Source organism: Somniosus microcephalus, chromosome 34 (genome assembly GCF_052327205.1).
Source record: "Somniosus microcephalus isolate GS21.2 chromosome 34, FLI_Smic_1.0, whole genome shotgun sequence".
Classification (NCBI taxonomy): Eukaryota; Metazoa; Chordata; class Chondrichthyes; order Squaliformes; family Somniosidae; genus Somniosus; species Somniosus microcephalus.
In genome coordinates this window covers 13244095-13265255 of record NC_141020.1, presented here as the reverse complement: position 1 = coordinate 13265255, position 21161 = coordinate 13244095, and the positions used below count along the sequence as shown (strand labels likewise).

The window sequence follows — 21161 nt, the reverse complement described above, 5'->3', positions numbered from 1 at the left end:
GGTTATGGGATGTTGCCTGGTTATGGGATGTTTGCCTGGTTATGGGATGTTTCTCTGGTTATGGGATGTTTCCCTGGTTATGGGATGTTTGCCTGGTTATGGGATGTTTCCCTAGTTATGGGATGTTTCCCTGGTTATGGGATGTTTCCCTGGTTATGGGATGTTTCCCTGGTTATGGGATATTTCCCGGGTTATGGGATGTTTCCCTGGTTATGGGATGTTTGCCTGGTTATGAGATTGTTGCCTGGTTATGGGATGTTTCCCTGGTTATGGGATGTTTCCCTGGTTATGGGATGTTTCTCTAGTTATGGGATAGTTCCCTGGTTATGGGATATTTGCCTGGTTATGGGATGTTTCCCTGGTTATGGGATGTTTCCCTGGTTATGGGATGTTCCCTGGTTTTGGGATGTTCCCTGGTTATGGGATGTTTCCCTGGTTATGGGATGTTGACTGGTTATGGGATGTTTCCCTGGTTATGGGATGTTTCCCTGGTTATGGGATGTTTGCCTGGTTATGAGATGTTTCCCTGGTTATGGGATGTTTCCCTGGTTATGGGATATTTGCCTGGTTATGGGAGATTCCCTGGTTATGGGATGTTTCCCTGGTTATGGGATGTTGCCTGGTTGTGGGATGTTGCCTGGTTATGGGATGTTTCCCTGGTTATAGGATGTTGCCTGGTTATGGGATGTTTCCCTGGTTATGGAATGTTACCCTGGTTATGGGATGTTTCCCGGGTTAGGGGATGTTTCCCTGGTTATGGGTTGTTTCCCTGGTTATGGGATATTCCCTGATTTTGGGATGTTCCCTGATTATGGGATATTTCCCTGGTTATGGTATGTTTCCCGGTTATGTGATGTTGACTGGTTATGGGATGTTCCTGGGACTAGGGACAGGGTCACTGGCAAGGCTTGGAAGCTAAGTAGAGCCAGGCCTTGTTAGTACTTGGAGGGGTGACCATCAGGGAAGACCAGGTACAGAAGGCCATGGAAGGAGCCCCAGGAGGGGCAGCTGGTGAGCAGGCTTGGGCGTTGGGCTGAAGATTGTCAGAATGGTGGAAATGGAATGGCGGCGCGCACACAGACGCAGCGGCTTTGCTTCTCCCAGGACGGTGCTATTCACGTTTAATGTTAATGTTATTTGTACTGGACTCATGGGAGCTTGCAAGTTCACATTTCGTTGTTCATGTACTTGTGCATTGTACAATGACAATAAAGTTGAATTATTATTTATTATTATTATTATTTCCCTGGTTATGGGATGTTTCCCTCGTTATGGGATGGTTGCCTGGTTATGGGATGGTTGCCTGGCTTCCCACATTTTAAGATCTCTGCACTGCTCCTGAGTTGCTTGAATTTCCCGTTTGTCTACTGGCTGTTTGACTCCGCCCGCTGATTGGTCGCTTTGTCCCTCCGCCCGCTGATTGGCTGCTTTGTGCCACCGCCCGCTGATTGGCGGCTTTTTCGCCCTTCCGCTCTCTGATTGGCTACTTTGTCGCCCTTCCGCCCGCTGATTGGCTGCCGCGGAATTGCGGCGGTGCCGCGTGTCCTGATTGGCTGGCCGTGCCCCGCTACCCGCCGTGCAGTGCGCCGGGTTGCCGCTGATCACTTCCGGCCGATCTGAAGAGCCGCGTCCGGGAGCCGGGCCCAGCGCTCGGGAACGGTGAGAGACCGAGATAGAGTCGGCTCGAGAGAGCGAGGATTGTGGACCGGCCGCCCGGGGCAGCGCCCGTCACAACCCGCACCCACAGCAACGCGTCAGGTGAGGCCCGAGCGCCCGGGGGCAGCGAGCGCAGCGCTGGGGATCCGAGCGGCCCCCGGGCCTCCCGGAGAGAGAGAGAGAGAGAGAGAGAGGGCGGGGGGATCACCCTCTGGGCAGGGGGATCATATCGCATCACATCGCCCCCTTCAGAGCCGAGGGAGAGTGGCCCCCCTTTATGGGGGAAGATTTGCCCCCTTTTTATGGGGAAGATTTTCCCCTTTTTATGGGGAAGATTTGCCCCTTTTTATGGGGAAAGATTTGCCCCTTTTTATGGGGAAAGATTTGTCCCTTTATGGGGAAAGATTTGCCCCCCTTTATGGGGAAGATTTGCCCCTTTTTTATGGGGGAATATTTGCCCCCTTTTTATGGGGGAAGATTTGCCCCCCTTTATGGGGAAAGATTTGCCCCCCTTTATGGGGAAAGATTTGCCCCCCTTTATGGAGAAGATTTGCCCCCTTTTTTATGGGGAAAGATTTGCCCCCTTTTATGGGGAAAGATTTGCCCCCCCCTTTATGGGGAAAGATTTGCCCCCCCTTTATGGGGAAAGATTTGCCACCCTTTTATGGGAAAAGATTTGCCCCCCTTTTATGGGGAAAGATTTGCCCCTTTTTATGGGGAAAGATTTGCCCTCTTTATGGGGAAAGATTTGCCCCCTTTTAATGGGGAAAGATTTGCCCCCTTTTAATGGGGAAGATTTGCCCCCTTTTAATGGGGAAGATTTGCCCCCTTTTAATGGGGAAGATTTGCCCCCTTTTAATGGGGAAGATTTGCCCCCTTTTAATGGGGAAGATTTGCCCCCTTTTAATGGGGAAGATTTGCCCCCTTTTAATGGGGAAGATTTGCCCCCTTTTTATGGGGAAGATTTGCCCCCCCTTTTACGGGGCGGGAGATTTGCCGCCCTCAAGGGGGCGGGAGATTTGCCGCCCTCAAGGGGGCGGGAGATTTGCGCCCCTCCTTAAGGGGGCGGGAGATTTGCCCCCCCTCCTTAAGGGGGCGGGAGATTTGCCCCCCTCCTTAAGGGGGCGGGAGATTTGCCCCCCTCCTTAAGGGGGTGGGAGATTTGCCCCCCTCCTTAAGGGGGCGGGAGATTTGCCCCCCTCCTTAAGTGGGGGGATTCCCTCATTTACCTCCACAGTCTCATTGTGCAGTTCCACTTCACATTAATATTCTTGCCTGTGAAATTGGAATAAGGTTTGCCCACATGGGCTGGGGTTATGGGCTGGTGCCATGGAGCTGGGGTTGCAGCCCAAGGCTGAGAGAGCACAGGGCGCGTTCTGGCGGAGCGATTGGGCGGGGTAGGTGGCAGAGAATGACGTGTGGGGGTCTCGGCTGAGCTGGAGGGCTGGCGCTTTGTAAACTCTGGAGTTGTTGGAATGACCTGCCTGCGCTCAGACTGGCTGCGTGAAGCCCCACACGATGTGAATAGGTTAACCTTTCTCGGGATCTGTTCCACTTCATATTGAGATTTATTCCAATAAGAGGGGGTGGTGTGGGGGGGGGGGGGGTTGTCTGTGATTGGCAGGCCTGATAACTCCTGCAGTGGTGATTATTGAGCTAAAACCTACCATTAATCCCAGTATTTAACGGGAATGGGCTTCGAAGTATGGCAGGTGTCTTGATTTAATAAAAAGACTTGCATTTATATAGCAACTTTCACGATCTCAGGATGTCCCAACGTTCTTTGCAGCCAATGAAGTACTTTCGAAGTGTAGTCACTTGTGATGTAGGAAACGCAGCAGCCAATTTGTACACAGCAAGCTCCCACAAACAGCAAGGTGGTAATGACCAGATTACCTGTTTTAATGATGATTGAGGGATAAATATTGGCCCCAGGACACCCGGGAGAACTTCTCATCTTCAAAAGAGAGCAGGCGGGGCCTCGGTTTAACGTCTCATCCGAAAGACGGCACCTCCGACAGTGCGGCGCTCCCTCAGCACTGCGCTGGGAGTGTCGGCCTAGATTTTTGTGCCCAAGTCTCTGGAGTGGGGACTTGAACCCACAACCTGCTGAGTCAGAGGCGAGGGTGCTGCCCACTGAGTCATGGCTCACTCACCCAAACAGTGAACAACATAAACAGAGGATCAGGGGTTGTTGTTGGGCCTGTGCTGCTTATGCACTATGGGAGTCCTCACACTGTACCACGCTAAAAGCTCTTGGCGTAAGGTTTGCCTGGATTACTCCTACCACCGCCCCAGCTCAAAGAGCTGGCTTCAGATGGAGCTGAAGCTGATGGTTCTGAATTTGGATGATCAGCCATGATCTCATTGAATGGCGGAGCAGGCTCGAGGGGCCGAATGGCCTACTCCTGCTCCTATCTTCTATGTTTCTAATCACTTGTGTTACTGGGTTTCTGCTTTTGTTACCTCCTAGACTTGACTATTCCAACGCACTCCTGGCCGGCCTCCCACATTCCACCCTACGTAAACTTCAGCTCGTCCAAAACTCAGCTGCCCGAGTCCTAACTCGCACCAAGTCCCGTTCGCCCATCACCCCTGTGCTCGCTGACCTACATTGGCTCCCGGTTAAGCAGCGCCTCGATTTCAAAATTCTCATCCTTGTTTTCAAATCCCTCCATGGCCCTCGCCCCTCCCTATCTCTGTAACCTCCTCCAGCCCCACAACCCTCCGAGATATCTGCGCTCCTCTAATTCTGTCCTCTTGAGCATCCCTGATTATAATCGCTCCACCATTGGCGGCCGTGCCTTCAGCTGCCTGGGCTCCAAGCTCTGGAATACCCTGCCTAAACCTCTCTACCTCTCTCGCCTCCTTTAAGACATTCCTTAAAATCTACCTCTTCGACCAAGCTTTTGGTCATCTGCCCTAATATCTCCTTATGTGGCTCACTGTCAAATTTTGTTTGATAATCGCTCCTGTGAAGCGCCTTGGGACATTTTACTACGTTAAAGGCGCTATATAAATGAAAGCAGGTGCGTTCCGTTCCAGTGTGACCGACCTGGGAACGATGGAAAGTGCAGCAGCACCACTCGCTGCCTGCCTTTCTAAAAGTGGTCGCACGTGATTCCTGTTGGCGGAGATGCTGTCAGCCCTCAACCGGCGAGTGGGCTGGTGCTAAACAAACGAGGCAGCTCCGCTGTGCGGGGCATCACCGCACAGCCGGCTCAGAGAGGGGTGGAACTCGGTGATGCGCCGACGACATCGCTCGGTCCTCGTTGGCTTTGAGGGACCAGCTGACCCGAGTGTGGGCGGGGGCCCCTGCAGAGGTGCCGCTGTAATGAGCGTCCCATATTTTTGTATTGAGTCCAGGTGAAGGGCCAATAGCCCACGGTGCACGACAGCAGCCAGGCTGCAAGGAGTGAAGGAGACGAGATGAATCGGTAAGTAATAGTTAGGTGACGCTGAGTTTGGATTTTAAAAGCCTGAAGCACAGTTGAGCAAAGCAAGACAAAGGGAGGTAAGGAGTTCCATCGTTTTTGAGAAGCTTGAGCTAGCGCCGGAGGCGGTGTGAGGGAGGAGGAGTGTGTTAGTTCAGTATGTCTGCATCTTGGCTGTAAACGAGAGTTCGGAAGATTCTCCCGTTGCCGCCCTCGACTCCCCTGTTCTGCTAAACTTTTTCAAAGCTGCACGGATAATGCCGAGTTCAGTGTGGAGCTTGTGCTTGTAGTCAACAGTTAGGAGACAGACGAAGCCGGCTTTTGCCTGCAGGGATGTCAGTTCATTAGCTGATAGACTCTCTGGTTGTTGTTACTCTGCGGGTGTAACGTCACCCAAGGGAATGAGGCGATCCCAGTGGGTCTGTTGTTGGCCTGGGGCAAAATCCACCTCGAAAATGGTTGGTGGAGGAGGGGGAGGTCTTGATGGGGGTGGAGTCTTGTCCTAAAGGAGGTCTTCTCTGGACACGGGGCGGTGGGGGAAAGTAGCGAGCAATCATAGAAAAATAGGAGCAGGAGTCGGCCATTCAATATGATCATGGCTGACCCTCTATCTCAATACCATATTCCCGCTCTCTCCCCATACCCCTTGACGCCTTTTGTGTCTAAAAATCTATCGATCTTCTTAAATATATTCAGTGACCTGGCCTCCGCAGCCTTCTGTGGTAGAGAATTCCATAGGTTCACCACCCTCTGAGTGAAGAAATTTCTCCTCATCTCAGTCCTAAATGTCCTACCCCGTATTCTGAGACTGTGACCCCTCGTTCTAGACCCCCCCAGCCAGGGGAAACATCCTCCCTGCATCCAGTCTGTCTAGCCCTGTCAGAATTTTATACGTTTCAATGAGATCCCCCTCTCATTCTTCTAAACTCTAGTGAATACAGGCCTAGTCGACCCAATCTCTCCTCATACGACAGTCCTGCCATCCCAGGAATCAGTCTGGTGAACCTTCGCGGCACTCCCTCTCTTCCAGCTGTCTACTGCACTGTTGGCAGTGTAAGGCCCGTAGAGATCACCTGTGCTAGCAACTAACAGCAAGACTCATCGGTGAAGGAGAGCTGTTGAATCATAGAATCCTAGAATAGCACAGCAGGGGAGGAGGCCATTCGGCCCATCGAGTCTGCGCTGGCTCTTTCGAAGAGCGATCCAGTTAGTCCCGCTCTTTCCCCAGATCCCTGCAATTTTTTCTTCAAGTATTTATCCAATTCCCTTTTGAAGGCTACTATTGAATCTGTATCCACCGCCCTATCAGGCAGCGCGTTCCAAATCCTAACCACTCGTTGTATAAAAAAGTTTTCCCTCATTTCACCTCTGGTTCTTTTGCCAATCGCCTTAAACCTGTGCCCTCTGGTTATCGACCCTTCAGCCATTGGAAACAGTTTCTCTTTATTCACTCGATCTAAACTCTTCATGATTTTAAACACCTCTATCAAATCTCCTCTTAACCTTCTCTGTTCTAAGAAGGATTTCCGAAGGCAGGAGGACTCTTGAGGGGGAGCAGCCGTGCCCCCGAAAGTCCCGTACAGATTGGGTGAGGCAATTCCGCGGCAAATCTTTGCGCTGGTGTGCTTTTTTCTTTTTCCTGTCCGTTTCCTGCCCCATCACTCGTGTGGCCTCTTGATTCTGCCGCGCCATCCATCCTGCCACCCTGTCTGAGGGGCTGTTCTGTTCTGCGGGGCAGCAGGCCGAGAGGAGCCTTTCATTTCCGTCAGCCTGGCCGCAATTTGAAGCCACGGAGCGGCGGGGAAAAGCCAGCGTGCAAGCTGCTGCCGATTGGGTTGGCTTCTGTGGTGTTGGGGTGTCATTACCCAGACAGAAAAGAAAGCAAGACGTGCATTTCTATAGCGCCTTTCACGACCTCCGACCGTCCCAAAGCGCTTTACAGCCAATGAAGTACTTTTTGAAGTGTGGTCGCTGTTGTAATGTGGGAAACGCGGTAGCCAATTTGCGCACAGCAAGCTCCCACAAACAGCGACGTGATAATGACCAGATCATCTGTTTTAGTGAAATAACAACAGAACACGCTGGAAAAACTCAGCAGGCCCGGCAACATCCGTGGAGAGAGAAACAGAGTCCAACGTTTCAGGTCGAAACCCTTCGTCAGAACTGAGGGAAAAAAAGCAGGAAATGAAACAGATTAAAAAGCAAGTTTGGGGGCTGGGAAATGGGGGAGGGGAGTGAGAGAACAAAGGGGAAGGTCTGTGAGAGGTGAAGAGACATTAAGAGATATTCAAGGTGAGACGAGATGGTAATAGGACAGGTAAAGAGACAAACAATGGCTCTAGATGAAGTGTGAAATGCGCTGGCAGAGTGAGAGACAGCTGCCGTGTGGGAGAGAGAAAAAAAGAAAAAGGCACAAACCAAAGGTGTGGATGAAAAATATATAAAAGTACGATAGGTAAGCATGCAGGTGCAGCAGGTGGTTAAGAAGGCAAATGGTATGTTGGCCTTCGTAGCGAGATGGTTCGAGTACAGGAGCAAGGATGTCTTGCTGCAGTTGTACAGGGCCTTGGTGAGACCACATCTTGAGTATTGTGTGCAGTTTTGGTCGTCTTATCTGAGGAAGGATGTTGTTGCCATGGAGGGAGTGCAGCGAAGATTCACCAGACTGATACCTGGGATGGCAGGAATGACGTATGACGAGAGATTGGGTCGATTGGGCTTATACTCGCTGGAGTTTAGAAGAATGAGAGGGGATCTCATTGAAACTTATAAAATTCTAACAGGACTAGACTAGACTAGATGCAGGAAGGATGTTCCCGATGGCGGGGAGTCCAGAACCAGGGGTCACAGTCTAAGGATAAGGGGTAAGCCATTTAGGACAGAGATGAGGAGGAATTTCTTCACCCAGAGAGTGGTGAACCTGTGGAATTCTCTACCACAGAAGGCAGTAGAGGCCAATTCATTAAATATATTCAAGAAGGAGTTAGATATATTTCTTAAGGCTAAAGGGATCAAGGGATATGGGGAGAAAGCAGGGACAGGGTACTGAATTTGGATGATCAGCCATGATCTCATTGAATGGCGGAGCAGGCTCGAGGGGCCGAATGGCCGACTCCTGCTCCTATCTTCTATGTTTCTATGATAAGGGCCGAGGTTATGATCTGAAATTGTTGAACTCAATATTGAGTCCGGAAGGCTGTCAAGTACCCGATCGGAAGATGAGGTGCTGTTCCTCATCTGTTTTAGTGATGTGGGTTGAGGGATAAGTATTGGCCCCAGGACACCGGGGAGAACTCCCCCTGCTCTTCTTTGAAATATTACCATGGGATCTTTTTGCGTCCACCTGGTAGGGCAGACGGATTAGTGTCTCATCTGAAAGACGGCACCTCTGACAGTACCGCACTCCCTCAGCACTGCACCGGGGACGTCAGCATAGATTTTTCTGCTCAAGTCTCTGGAGTGGGACTTGAACCCACAATCTCCTGACTCGGAGGCGAGGGCACTGCCCACTGGGTCACGGCCCCGTGAGGCTGGGCAGCAGCTAATGGAGAGGGCCGGGGTTGTCTGGTGGGTATAGGGCACTGTTCCACTTACCAGGATGTCCTGTTTGTTCAGCCCCGACTAATGGGAACGACCTCTGGCTATCGAGGTCCCCGGTGCAGCTCGCCTGATAGCTAACGGCGACGCCAGCTTTTGGCTGGGGCTGCACTTGGTTTCATTGCCCTGTTCTTGGGAGGTGGCAAAAAAAAAACGGCTTCTGATCGCTGTCCGGTGACTCTGGCCAGGACAAGACCGCGATGCCCCCCAGGGTGGAATAGCAGGCCCACACTCGCAGTGCAGGCTCATTCGAGGGGAGACCGTTTGGGTGGAGGATCGGACCATGGGGAAGTTTGGGATAGGGAAACACCAGCTGGTCCATGTAGCCTGTCCTGTGGTGCCTTCTCCATCGTGTCAGGGCCAATGTTCCCGCTAGAGAATTTTTTTGCCGCCGCGCGGGCCCGTTAAGAGGTTGCGTGGGCTTTTCAAAATGCCGCGCGTGGGCGTTTTTTACGTTGCAAAGCCGGCTGAGCGGGATCCCCGGCGTGCTGCGCAACTTAAAGGGAACGTCAGTCAGGACCCTCCCCACCCATGATGTGATCTCCTGGGAGAAGTGGAAAACCAGATTTAAAAACCCATGGTCCGCGGGGGAGGGCGTGGGGTGGAAAATCCCTCCCCAATTTCCCTTGGCTATCAGAACTATTCCAGGATACCATATTGAGCGGGGGGTGGGGAGGGGGTGGTGCCCGGTTTAAGCTTGCGATGAACCGCCAATGCCGATTCCTGCTGGTGCGTTGGCCGAGGAGAGGCGGGACGCCCACTGCAGGCATCACCGGGCAGGGAAACATAGAAACATAGAAGATAGGAGCAGGAGTAGGCCATTCGGCCCCTCGAGCCTGCTCCGCCATTTAATGAGATCATGGCTGATCATCCAAATTCAGTACCCTGTCCCTGCTTTCTCCCCATATCCCTTGATCCCTTTAGCCTTAAGAAATATATCCAACTCCTTGAATATATTTAATAAGTTGGCCTCCACTGCCTTCTGTGGTAGAGAATTCCACAGGTTCACCACTCCCTGGGTGAAGAAATTCCTCCTCATCTCTGTCCTAAATGGCTTACCCCTTACCCTTAGACTGTGACCCCTGGTTCTGGACTCCCCGACCATCGGGAACAGTCTTCCTGCATCTAGTCTGTCTGGTCCTGTTAGAATTTTATAAGTTTGAATGAGATCCCTTCTCATTCTTCTAAACTCCAGCGAGTATAAGCCCAATCGACACAATCTCTCCTCATACATCATTCCTGCCATCCCAGGTATCAGTCTGGTGAATCTTTGCTGCACTCCCTCCATGGCAAGAACATCCTTCCTCAGATAAGGCGACCAAAACTGCACACAATACTCAAGGTGTGGTCTTGCTCCTGTTGGCTGGCAGAAAATCAGGGCAGGAGTCAGTGCTTATTATGATTTTATTAATCGATTTCAGGAGATGTGTGGCTCCAGTACGAAGCGTGATTGTGTATTGGTGGAAGGTGGCTGGTGTCGGATGCCTTTCTGAGCCTGAGTAGGGAGATTTGCAACATTAAGGAGGGGCCTTCCACCTGTGTCTAGTAGTAAAATGCCCCCAAGGCGCTTCATGGGCGCGTTTTCAGACAAAATTTGACACCGAGCCACATGAAATATTGGGACAGGCGGCCAAAGCTTGGTCAAAGAGGTGGGTTTTAAGGAGCGTCTTAAACAAGGGGATAGAGAGAGGCGGAGAGGTTTAGGGAGGGAATTCCAGAGCTTGGGGTCTTGGCAGCTGAAGGCACGGCCGCCCATGGTGGAGCGATGAAAATCGAGGTGTACAAGAGGCCAGAATTGGAGGAATGTAGAGTTCTCGGAGGGTTGTGGGGCTGGAGGGGGTTACAGAGATCGGGAGGGGCGAGGCCACGGAGGGATTTGAAAACAAGAATGAGAATTTTAAAATCGAGGCATTGCCTAACCAGGAGCCAATGTAGGTCAGCGAGCACAGGGGTGATGGATGAACGGGACTCGGTGCGAGTTAGGACACGGACAGCCGAGTTTTGGATGACCGAGTTTATGTAGAGTGGAAGATGGGAGACTGGTCAAGGCAGCGTTGGAACAGTCGCGTCCGGAGGTAACAAAGACATGGATGAGGGTTTCAGCAGCGGATGAGCTGAGACAGTGGCAGAGACGGGCGATGTTACACAAGTGGCAGTAGGCGGTCTTGATAAAGGAGCTCCCAAGTAGGAAAGTGTACTATTAACACATACAAGTGATCTGGATTTGGATGCAGATATCAAAATTTGCAGGTGGAATAAAACTAAGGACATGGGAGCATAGGAACAGGAGGGGAGGCCATTTATTCCCTCGAGCCTGCTCCGCCATTCAATGCGACCCTGACTGATCTGCGACCTAACTCCATATACCTGCCTTTGGCCCATATCCCTTAATACCTTTGGTCAACAAAAATCTTATCAATCTCAGATTTAAAATTAACGATTGGCCCAGCATCAGTTGCCGTTTGCAGAAGAGAGTTTACTACCCTTGCGTGTAGAAGTGTTTCCTGATTTCACTAGTAATAGATTTGGCTCCAATTTTTAGGTTCTGTCCCCTAGCCCCAGACTCCCCAACCAGTGGAAATAGATTCTTTCTCTCTCTACCCTGTCAGTTCCCTGTAATACTGTGGTTAAATGTGAAGGGGCTGTAAGTAACTTTAGGATCGACGGCAGCTGGCAGAGGGCAGATAGATGTCAGTTAAAGTTTAATGTGCGGAAATTTGAGGTGATGCATAATGGGAGGAAACATAACACTAAATAGTAAAACTTTAAAGGGTAAAGAATCAGAGAGACTTGGTGATTCAGATAAGCAAATCTTTAAAAGTGGGAGGACGGGCATATGGGATCCTGGGATAAGATGGCTGTCCCATGAGGAGAGATTGAGTAGATTGGGCCGATACTCTCTGGAGTTTAGAAGAATGAGAGGTGATCTCATTGAAATATAGAAGATTACGGGGGGGTTTGACAGGGTAGATGCTGAGAGGCTGTTTCCCCTGGCTGGAGAGTTTAGAACTAGGGACCATAGTCTCGGAATAAGGGGTCGGCCATTTAAGACTGAGATGAGGAATTTCTTCACTGACGGTTGTGAATCTTTGGAATACTCTGCTGAATCATTGAGTATTGGCCAGTGCTGGGACTAGAGTCCTGGCGAATCATATAACTAGGGCTGTAGAGAGGGCTTTAAACTAATTAGTGGGGGGGAGGTTTCTAGAGAGCAAATAACAGAAATGACAACGGAGAAGGTCATAGACTTAGGTAGCAGTGGGGAAATTAAAAAACAGAACGTGTCAGGAAGGGACAGAAGGTATGGAGTAAAAGGTAAAGTAGTAAAAGGGGAAAAAACAGGAACTAAGTGTCACAAAACATATTTGAAAGTTCTTTATCTGAATGCACGTAGCATTCGTAACAAAATGGATGAGTTAACGGCACAAATAACTACATATGGGTATGATCTTGTGGCCTTTACAGAAACATGGCTGCCGGGTGACCATGACTGGGAATTAAACATACCAGGTTATTTAACAATCAGGAAGGTCAGACAGGAAGGGAGGGGAGGTGGGGTGGCTATGTTAATAAAGGAAGGAATCACTAGAATACAGAGAAATTATATTGGGTCAAAGGAGCAGGATAGTGAAACAGTTTGGGTAGAGATAAGGAATAATAAGGGGGGAAAAAACACTAGTGGGCGTAGTCTATAGGCCTCCGAACAGTTGCAACTCTGTTGGACGGAGTATTAATCAGGAAATAGTTGAGGCTTGTAATAAGGGAACAGCTATAATTATGGGGGATTTTAACTATCATATTAACTGGACAAATCAAACTGGGCAGAGCAGCCTTGAGGATGAGTTCATTGAGTGTATTAGGGATGGGTTTCTTGAGCAGTATGTAACTGAACCGACCAGGGGGCAAGCAACCTTAGATTTGGTCCTGTGTAATGAGACAGGATTAATTAAAAATGTCCTAGTAAAGGATCCCCTTGGAATGAGTGACCATAACATGGTTGAATTCCATATTCAAGTAGAGGGTGAGAAGGTTGGATCTCAAACAAGCGTGCTGAGCTTGAATAAAGGAGACTATGAAGGTATGAGAGCGGAATTGATTAGAGTGGACTGGGAAAATAGATTAAAGGGTAAGACGGTACATGATCAGTGGTGTACATTTAAGGAGTTATTTTACAACTTCCAAAAAATATATATTCCACTGAGGAAAAAAGGGTGTAAAAGAAAAGATAGCCATCCGTGGCTAAGTAAAGTAATTAAGGATAGTATCCGACTAAAAACAAGGGCATATAAGGTAGCCAAATCTAGTGGGAGGATAGAAGATTGGGAAGTCTTTAAAAGACAGCAAAAAATAACTAAAAGATTGATTAAGAAAGGGAAGATAGATTATGAAAGTAAATTAGCAAAAAATATAAAAACGGATAGCAAAAGTTTCTTTTGTTATGTCAAAAGAAAAAGGGTGGCTAAAGTAAATGTTGGTCCCTTAGAGGATGAGCCTGGGAAATTAATGGTGGGAAATATGGAGATGGCAATAACGCTGAACAAATATTTTGTATCAGTCTTTACGGTAGAGGACACTAAGAATATCCCAACACTGGACAAACAGGGGGCTCTAGGGGGAGAGGAGCTAAATACGATTAAAATCACTAAGGAAGTGGTACTTGGTAAAATAATGGGACTTAAGCCGGATAAATCCCCTGGACCTGATGGCTTACATCCTAGGGTCTTGAGGGAAGTGGCGGTCGGGATTGTGGATGCATTGGTAATAATTTTCCAAAGGTCCCGGCAGATTGGAAAACTGCTAATGTAACACCCTTATTTAAAAAAGGGTAGTAGGCAGAAGGCTGGAAACTATAGACCTGTTAGCCTAACATCTGTGGTTGGTAAAATGTTCGAGTCCATTATTAAGGAGACAGTAACGGGACATTTGGATAAACATAATTTAATAGGACAAACTCAGCATGGTTTCATGAAGGGGAAGTCATGTTTGACAAATTTGCTTGAGTTCTTTGAGGAAGTAACATACAGGGTGGATAAAGGAGAACCAGTGGATGTAGTGTATTTAGACTTCCAAAAGGCATTTGACAAGGTGCCACACAAAAGATTATTGCTCAAGATAAAAAATCACGGGATTGGGGGTAATATTCTGGCGTGGGTGGAGAATTGGCTCTCTAACAGAAAGCAGAGAGTTGGGATAAATGGTTCATTCTCAGACTGGCAATCAGTAACTAGTGGTGTTCCGCAGGGGTCAGTGCTGGGTCCCCAACTCTTTACAATCTATATTAACGATTTGGAGGAGGGGACCGAGTGTAACATACCAAAGTTTGCAGATGATACTAAGATGAGAGGGAAAGTAGTGAGTGAGGAGGACGTAAAAAAACCTGCAAGGGGACATAGACAGGCTAAGTAAGTGGGCAGAGATTTGGCAGATGGAATACAATACTGGAAAGTGTGAGGTTATGCACTTTGGCAGGAAAAATCATAGAGCAAGTTATTATCTTAATGGCAAGAAACTGGAAAGTACTGTAGTACAAAGGGATCTGGGGGTCCTGGTGCACGAAACTCAAAAAGTTAGTATGCAGGTGCAGCAAGTGATCAAGAAGGCCAATGGAATGTTGGCTTTTATTGCTAGGGGGATAGAATATAAAAACAGGGAGGTATTGCTGCAGTTATACAAGGTATTGGTGAGACCGCACCTGGAATACTGCATACAGTTTTGGTGTCCATACTTAAGAAAAGACATACTTGCTCTCGAGTCAGTACAAAGAAGGTTCACTCGGTTAATCCTGGGAATGAGGGGGTGGTCATATGAGGAGAGGTTGAGCAGATTGGGACTCTACTCATTGGAGTTCAGAAGAATGAGAGGCAATCTTATTGAAACACATAAGATTGTGAAGGGGTTGGATCGGGTGGATGCGATGAGGATGTTCCCAATGATGGGTGAAACTAGAACTAGGGGGTATAATCTTAAAATAAGGGGCTGCTCTTTCAAAACTGAGATGAGGAGAAACTTCTTCACTCAGAGGGTGGTAGGTTTGTGGAATTTGCTGCCCCAGAAAGCTGTGGAAGCTACATCATTAAATAAATTTAAAACAGAAATAGATAGCTTCCTAGAAGTAAAGGGAATTAAGGGTTACGGGGAGCGGGCAGGAAATTGGACATGAGTCTAGGTTCGGAATGGTCATGGCCCTGTGGGTAGTGGAGCGGGCCCAGGGGCCGTGTAGCCTGGTTCTGTTCCTACTTGTGTTCTAATTCTGTTAGATTTCAGGAGATGGTTTTATTCCTGTTCCTGGCTGGGGTAGAGATCGCCTTTACAGAAGGTAAGTACTGTAGAAAATATAGGGGCAGAGTGATCTCCTGGACGAGTTTCGATCGCCTAGATGGGTCGGAGAGGAATTTCCCAGATTTTTTCTCCCAAATTGGCCATTGGGTTTTTTTATCTGGTTTTTCGCCTCTCCCGGGAGATCACATGGGTTCGGGTGGGATGGAGAGTGATAGAAGATTTGAGGTTAGGATCAGATCAGCCATGATCTTATTGAATGGTGGAGCAGGCTCGAGGGGCCGATTGGCCTACTCCTCCTATTTCTTATGTTCTTATGTTATATTCTAGGATGAGCTCGATAGATTTTTGCACTCTAGGGGAATCAAGGGATATGGGGATCGGGCGAGAAAGTGGAGTTGAGGTCGAAGATCAGCCATGATCTTATTGAATGACGGAGCAGGCTCGAGGGGCCGAATGGCCTACTCCTGATCCTAATTCTTATGATCCTAGGTTTTATAAATAAAGGCATAGAGTGTAAAGAAGTGATGCTAAACCTGTACAAATCAATGATTAGGCCACTGTTAGAATATTGTCTAGTTTTGGGTTCCTTACTTTAGGAAGGCTGTCGAGACCTTGGTGTGGGTGTGGTGGAGATTCACCAAGATGATGCGAGTTGCAAGGAGAGACTAGAGAAACTGGAGCCTATCCACTGCAATCGAGCAGGTTAAGAGGAGGTCTGATCAAGGGGTTCAAAACCATGAGAGGTGTGATGAAGTAAATCGGGAAATCTATTTCCAGTGGTCAGTGAGTCTGTAACTAGAGGCCATTAATTTAAGATCATTACCCCAAAAAATGACTGGCGTGTTTGGGAGAATATTTTTGTTATGGCAGAGGGTTGTTAGGACATGGAAAGCCCCACCAGAAACAGTGAGGGACGGAGGAGCCATCATAGCTTTTGAAAAGAAAGTGGATAAGTCATTGAAAAAGAAAGACTTTAAAGGGGAAGGGGACGAAGTCGACAGCTCATTCAGAGAGCCGGCACAGGCACGCTGGGCTGAATGGCCGCCTTCTGTGCTGTAAAACTATTTGATTCCATAATGACACAGCCGGCAGAATGTATGCAATTGAAGAAAATATTAAAAGTAACCTCCGTTCTTGCCGTTTTGGCAGTTGGATTTGGGGATGTTACCTCTCCATTCTGGTTTGATGAGGTCCGGAGCAGATCACGTGACGCTCATTTATCCGTTTCGCGTCCGAGATACATTGGTGTCCATTTTAAATCTCGTGCTTGCGCCGTTGGCTACTCTTCCACTTTTCTAGATGGTGGACCCAATCCGAGTGCCAGCGGTGGAAGTTCGTTAAATTTGCCTCGGAGGTCTGAGGCGTTGGGAGAAAGCCACTCCCAGGGCTCTCGAGTTCGATTTACAGGCCTTTGCCTGACGTGTCAGAGCCAATCCTGTCGAGAGAGAATGGATGAAACGTTTGCTGCGCAGAAGCAGCCGATTCGGTCCATCAAGTCTGTGCCAATGCTTCTCTCCAGTTGCGGCACCTAGGATCATAGGAGCAGGAGGAGGCCATTCAGCCCCTTGAGCCTGTTCCGCCATTCAATTCGATCAGGGCTGATCTGTATCTTAACTCCAGTTACCCGCCTTGGTTCCGTAACCCTTGATACCCTCGCCTAACAAAAAACGACCAATCTCAGTTTTGGAATTTTCCCCTGAAGGGCCTAGCTCTCATTTTAAGGTTACGCCTCCTTGTTCTGGACTGTCCCCACCAGAGGAAATAAGTTTCTCTCTCTCCATCTACCCTATCAAGTCCTTTAATCATAAGCATCTCAATTAGATCACCCTGAGGAAGGATGTTCTTGCCATGGAGGGAGTGCAGCGAAGATTCACCAGGCTGATACCTGGGATGGCAGGAATGACGTATGAGGAGAGATTAGGTCGATTCACAGAATCACAGAAACCCCACAGTGCAGATAGAGGCCATTTCGGCCCATCGAGCCTGCACCGACACATATCCCACCCGATCCCTGTAACCCCTACACCAACACATATCCCACCCTATCCCCATAACCCCACGTATTTAATCCCCCTAACACTAAGGGTCAATTTATCATAGCCAATCAACCTAACCTGCACATCTTTGGACCCTGTTTGCGGTGTTTGCGCGGGTTTTCTCCGGGTGCTCCGGTTTCCTCCCACAGTCCAAAGATGTACGGGTTAGGTTGATTGGCTATGATTAATTGACCCTTAATCAACCTAACCCGCACATCTTTGGACTGTGGGAGGAAACCGGAGCACCCGGAGAAAACCCGCGCAAACACCGCAAACAGGGTCCAAAGATGTGCAGGTTAGGTTGATTGGCTATGATAAATTGACCCTTAGTGTTAGGGGGATTAAATACGTGGGGTTACGGGGATAGGGTGGGATATGTGTTGGTGTAGGGGTTACGGGGACCGGGTGGGATATGTGTCGGTGCAGGCTCGATGGGCCGAAATGGCCTCTATCTGCACTGTGGGGTTTCTGTGATTTCTGTGAATGTGCAAACTCCACACAGACAGTCGCCCGAGGCCGGATTCGAACCCGGGTCCCTGGCGCTGTGCGACAAGAGTGCTAACCACTATGCCACCGTGCTGCCCCTGGGCTTATACTCGCTGGAGTTTAGAAGAATGAGAGGGGATCTCATTGAAACTTATAAAATTCTAACAGGACTAGACAGACTAGATGCAGGAAGGATGTTCCCGATGGCCGGGGAGTCCAGAACCAGGGGGTCACAGTCTAAGGATAAGGGGTAAGCCATTTAGGACAGAGATGAGGAGGAATTTCTTCACCCAGAGAGTGGTGAACCTGTGGAATTCTCTGCCACAGAAGGCAGTAGAGGCCAATTCATTAAATATATTGAAGAAGGAGTTGGATATATTTCTTAAGGCTAAAGGGATCAAGGGATATGGGGAGAAGGCAGGGACAGGGTACTGAATTTGGATGATCAGCCATGATCGCATTGAATGGCAGAGCAGGCTCGAGGGGCCGAATGGCCTACTCCTGCTCCTATCTTCTATGTTTCTATCCCTTAATCTTCTATATACAAGCCTGGTCTATGCAACCTGTGCTCATACTTTAACGCTTTTAGCTCTTGATCTTTTTGGTGAATCTGCACTGCACCCCCCCCCCACCCCCAGGCCAACCTCCCCTTCCTGAGGTGTGGTGCCCAGCACTGAACGCAGCTACTCCAGAGCTTTATACAGCTGTAGCGTAACTTCCACCCCCTGTGCATTCCAGCCCAAATGCCCAGTCGCTCCCCCCCCCCCCCCCCGCGCTGCCCTGGCTGACTTCTCGGGAGGAGGGACTGATCCTCGCGAGGCTTGCTCCCGATTCTGGTTGAAGGTCATCGGCGGGGGGGCAGAAGCCACTTTGCATTGCCCATCGAACCGGGTGTGCAGTTGCCGAACTGCAGGGCGCTTTGCATTTTGGCGGGTGCTGTGTTTTTGCATCTGGTGCACAATAATTGTCCGAAAGTTCCAAGTTGATGCATTGGGGCCCCTTTTTAAAAAAAAACCAACTTTTTGACTAATTGCAGCCAGTGCCCCCTCTGGGGGGAGGGCATAATTGCAAAGGCGGTTTTCCCTTCGCATTGTGGCCGTAGAAATTTCTAATGGCGAATGTTGGAAAATGCGAGCAGCGATGTTCCCTTTAAGCTGTGCGGGAGGGCAGCGCTGGAGGGGTCACGAGGAGCGGGCTCGCTGGATTTTATTGAATGGCGGAGCAGGCTTGAGGGGCCGTATGGCCTACTCCTGCTCTTCTTTCTTACGTTCTTATGTTCTAAATAGTGAAACCGAGATGGGAGGTTTTTTAAATGGGCCGCGCAGCCCGTTCAGGAAGCCACGTGGCCCCCCCAAAAACATTACAGGGAACATTGGCGAACGGATTGTAGGATTTTTAGTATAGAGAATTTAGAGAAATGAGTACAGAGCGAGCAGTATAACGCACTGCTGCCTGCTCTGGGACTGTAAACCCGTCTCCAATCAGTCGTCTTCTTCTCAGGCAGTCCCTCGGAGCCGAGGATGACTCGCTTCCACATTAAAAATGAGTTCTCAGGTGGCTGATGAGTCCAGTGCCGGGACCTACCGTCTCTGTCACAGGTGGGGCAGACGGTGGTTGAAGGGGGCGGGTGGGTGGGGTGCTTGGGTTGACGTGCGCTGCCTGCGCTTGGCTTCCGCTTGCTCCCAGCGAAGAGACTCGAGGTGTTCGGCGCCTTCCCGGATGCTTCTCCTCCACTTTGTGCTGTCTTGGGCCAGGGATTCCCAGGTGTCGGTGGGGATGTTGCACTTTTTCAAGGAGGCTTTGAGGGTGTCCTTGAAGCGTTTCCTCTGCCCACCTGGGGCTCTTGCCGTGCCGGAGCTCCGAGTAGAGCACTTGTTTTGGGAGTCTTGTATCGGGCATGCGGACGATGTGACCCGTCCATCGGAGCTGATTGAGTGTGGTCAGAGCTTCGATGCTGAGGATGTTGGCCTGAGCAGGATCTTGCGGAGGCAGCGTTGGTGGTACCTCTCCAGTGCTTTGCGGTGCCTGCTGTACATGGTCCATGTCTCTGAGGCATACAGCAGGTCAGGTATCACTGCTGCCCTGTAGACCATGAGCTTAGTGCCGGGTTTGAGGTCCTGGTCTTCAAACACTCTTCCTCAGGTGACCGAAGGCTGCACTGGCACACTGAAGGCGGTGTTGGACTTCGTCGTTGACGTCTGCCCTTGTTGACAGTAGGCTCCCGAGGTATGGAAAGTGGTCCACGTTGTCCAAGGCCTTGTCGTGGATTCCAATCATTACTTGCGGTCTAACTGCACCCTTCCAGTAACTGGTTTATTGAGGTAGTCTTCATCGGATTGGCTCAGTGAGTACCGCGCTCGCCTCTGAGTCAGGAGGCTGTGGGTTCCAGCCCCGCTCCAGTACAGAGCACCTAATCCAGGCTGACACTTGGAGTACTGGGGGAGCGCTGCACTGTCGAGATGTGCATGCTTTGTAAGAGACGTTAATCCATTCTGCCTTATTCTGCGGTTCGGGTGCATATTTAAAAAATCCTGTGCCGCTCTTTGAGTGACTAGTCACCCTTCCACCAAAAATAGATTAACAGTCATTCATCTCATTGCTGTTTGTGGGATCCTGCTGTGCACGCAATGGCTGCCTCATTTGTGATTTGTGTGTCAGCCGTGGCCCAGTGGGCAGCACCCTCGCCAGTCAGATGGTTGTGGGTTAAAGCCCCACTCCAGAGACTTGAGCATAAAAATCTAGGCTGACACTCCCAGTGCGGTACTGAGGGAGTGCTGCACTGTCAGAGGTGCCATCTTTCGGATGAGACGTTAAACCGAGGCCCCCGTCTGCCCCCTCAGGTGGATGTAAAAGATCCCGGGGCACTATTTCGAAGAAGAGCAGGGGGGAGTTCTCCCCGGTGTCCTGGGGCCAATATTTATCCCTCAATCAACATCACTAAAAAACAGATGATCTGGTCATCATATTGCTGTTTGTGGGAGCTTGCTGTGCACAAATTGGCTGCTGCATTTCCTATATTACAACAGTGACTACACTTCAAAAAGTACTTCATTGGCTGTAAATCGCTTTGCTGGTGAAAGGCGCTACAGAAATGCAAGTCTTTCATTCACCTACATACCAGTGATTGTACTTCACTGTATGTCTGTTATTTGGTACATTTCTCAGACAGGACAAAGGGCTGTGTACATGCAAGGCTTTGCTCTAGCCCTGTCACCTGAAGACTTTTGCTGCACTGATCCCAGGGACACATCACAGTTAATTTCACTGCTCTGACTTGGATTCCTGTCGAAGGCGATCACTTTTCAGTAAGCGGTGGGTGTGAAAGGTGTGAACTTTTTTTGTACAAGACACACTTGAACTGTGAAAAAAACACCCACCCGCACAATTATAGATCAGGCCTTTCCCACGTAACGTGGGAGAGAGCATTTTGAGCTCTGTAATGTGAGGGTAGGTAGGGTGCTTTTGGTACAGGCCTTCACTGGTGGGATAGATTTGAGGAGATTACGTAAGGGTGTCAGACAAGGAGTGTATCACCCAACATTGCAGGCAAGTAAGATTCTTCTTTTGGAGAGGGTGCAGAAGGGAATTGGTTCCAGGGATTACGGATTACGGTTACGTGGAGGGACTGGAGAAGCTGGGGTTGTTCTCCTTAGACCAGAGAAGGTTAAGAGGA

The 21161-nt window shown here is 49.5% G+C and overlaps 1 protein-coding gene across 3 annotated transcripts in view; it reads left to right on the top strand.

The window, feature by feature from the left end:
• The first annotated feature begins 1601 nt into the window (after positions 1-1601).
• Positions 1602-21161, top strand: part of LOC147096775 (RAC-beta serine/threonine-protein kinase) — a 109369-nt gene continuing 89809 nt past the window's right edge. For all 3 annotated transcript variants that reach the window (XM_085973396.1, XM_085973394.1, XM_085973395.1), the window contains exon 1: positions 1602-1758. The gene's annotated coding sequence lies outside the window, so the exon portion shown is untranslated. The remainder of the gene's footprint in view (positions 1759-21161) is intronic.